Source organism: Trichechus manatus, unplaced genomic scaffold, assembly GCF_000243295.1.
Source record: "Trichechus manatus latirostris isolate Lorelei unplaced genomic scaffold, TriManLat1.0 scaffold00014, whole genome shotgun sequence".
NCBI lineage: Eukaryota > Metazoa > Chordata > Mammalia > Sirenia > Trichechidae > Trichechus > Trichechus manatus.
Genome location: NW_004443950.1, coordinates 27,301,203 through 27,303,395, shown reverse-complemented (window position 1 = coordinate 27,303,395; position 2,193 = coordinate 27,301,203).

The window sequence follows — 2,193 nt, the reverse complement described above, 5'->3', positions numbered from 1 at the left end:
GCGTGGGCCCCTCTGGCTCCAGTGCTTTTGGAGGCTTTTTCCAGGCCTCAGTTTCAGGGAGGAATTTAATTAGCTCCTGGGGTGCGGATTAGTAATAGCCCAGCAAGCAACATTGCTGCGGTTGGTCTGAGTCAGGGATTGCCCAGCAGCCAGCCTCCGATGAAGTCTGGACCTTGCTTCTCCCCTGCGCGCAATTCAGGGCCCACGGAGCGGCTGTAGCGGGCGCACTCTCGCAGCCCCAATGACCCCGGGCCGTGGGGGACAGGTAGGGACTTCAGGAGTGAGAAGCAGTCCAGAGTGCTTTGCTGTTCCAGCCCCACCGTTCTCCCTCTTCCCCGTCAGTCCTCAGAGGAGTAAGGATTTGGAGGAATAAGGAACCCTAGAGGAATTTAAAAGAGACTATTATTTTTTAAAAAGAGGGCCCCTTTCCCCGCCTTTCAGATGCGAGGGAGTGGTCTGGACAGCTGGAACCTTGGGTAGCTGAACTAGCTGAACCCAATCTTTCTGCCCGCGCGGAGCCCGCCCGCCAGGCGTGCTGAGACGCGGTGCCTGGTGCTCTCCGCGTAGGCGGCTGGCTAGTGAACTGCGCGGATGGGGTAGCCATCACCCTTCCAAAGAAGCTGGGAGCTCACTTGGCTGCTAGTGGGTGGTCGATCCTTTTTCTGAAGTCGGGACCACTAGGATTCTGGTCGCCGTGGACCGCTTGCGTGCTCAGGCTGTGGGGCCACCAGTCTGCGCCCAGCTGCATGACTTTGGCAAACCCCCTAGCTAGGCCTTAGTCTGCGCATCAGTATAAAGACAGAAAGGAATCTAGACATTTCCAAGAGTCTCTCCTGCTTTGGGGTTCCGGCCGTCATTTGCTTCCAGACTGAGGAGCCCGCAGGTTCTTTTGCCTGGGGCAGTGAGTCCTGGCTGTGGCCTGTGGTGCCGGATTCCCGAATGCCGGCTCCTGACACGCTAGGCCTGCGGCTGGGGTGGAGGCGAAGGAGATGCCTGTGCATCCAGAATCTCAAGCTTACCCCAGAGATGAACACCGAGGGGAGCTAATAGCCCCCAGGGGGAAGGAGAAGGGGAGGCTCTCCCCTGAGTATGTTGGCTGCAGCGGGCCTCGGTGGAGGGTCTTTGCCTCCCCAGAGATCTGAACCTGGCTTTGGAGATCCTTCCCAGCCTGGCACAGCCTCATCTTCTTCCACCTGCTGACCTTTCCCGGGATTCCCACCATGTGAGGAGCCCGTGGTGCATTCCTGTCTCCAAGCCTCTGCACCTGCTGTTCCTCCACTTGAAGCTGAAGTGCCCTTTTTCTTCTCCACTTTCCCAAATCCTAACCTTCTGGGGATCTGAGAAGTCCAGGCTCCCTCCTGGGAAGCATCTTGTCCACGCAGCACGGGGCACTGCTTCTCAAGGTTCACCACCCTCATCACCCTCCAGCCAGGCCTGCTTGGCATGGGAGGGAGATGTGTGGGGCTGGCCTTGGGAGTGCTATGCTGGAACTTCTGTCCAGAGAGCCCCAGAAAGATGTGGGGTGCCCCAGCCCACACTGCCTCATCCTCAGCCGGGGTGTCTTGTTAGCCTGGATGGGGATGAGGACAGCGCTTCCCACAGAAGGACCTGGAGCTTCAGGGCAGCTGTGACCTCTTCCAGGGGCAGGTGAGCCCACTTTCCTCTGAAATTGAGCTCCAGCTGGGAGGGAACCAGACTTCTGTTGGTATGTTGGGGGTGACAGGGAATGTGAAGAAAGGGGTTGCAGCTCCGTAGGCACTCCGTCCCTGCTCTGGGGCCAGCGGGGGGTGGGTGGAGATTCTAAAACTTACACCTCAAAGTTATTTCCTTAAATGCTTAGAATTCTTCACTCTTTGGGTCTGGGCCCACCTTCTGCTTTCATCAAAAATAACCCCCATCAGAATGGCCTTGCAAGGGTCCCAGGACCACCCTCTCATTCAGCCTCACCCTCATTCTGTCTGAAAGGCCTCTCCCTAGGCTGGTTTACATCCTCCTCCCCTCCTCCAATATTAAATGTCACCTCCTCCAGGAAGCCTTCCACACCCAAATAGGCAGAATCATCACCCCTTCTGGTCTCTCTCTTTGGAGGTCTAGATGACCTTTCTTACCACACCCACTTGCCTCCCCAATCCAGTTCCCTGGGGGCAGGCCAGCGTTTTAGTCAGCCCAGCGTCCAGCACCGGGCCTGGCCCA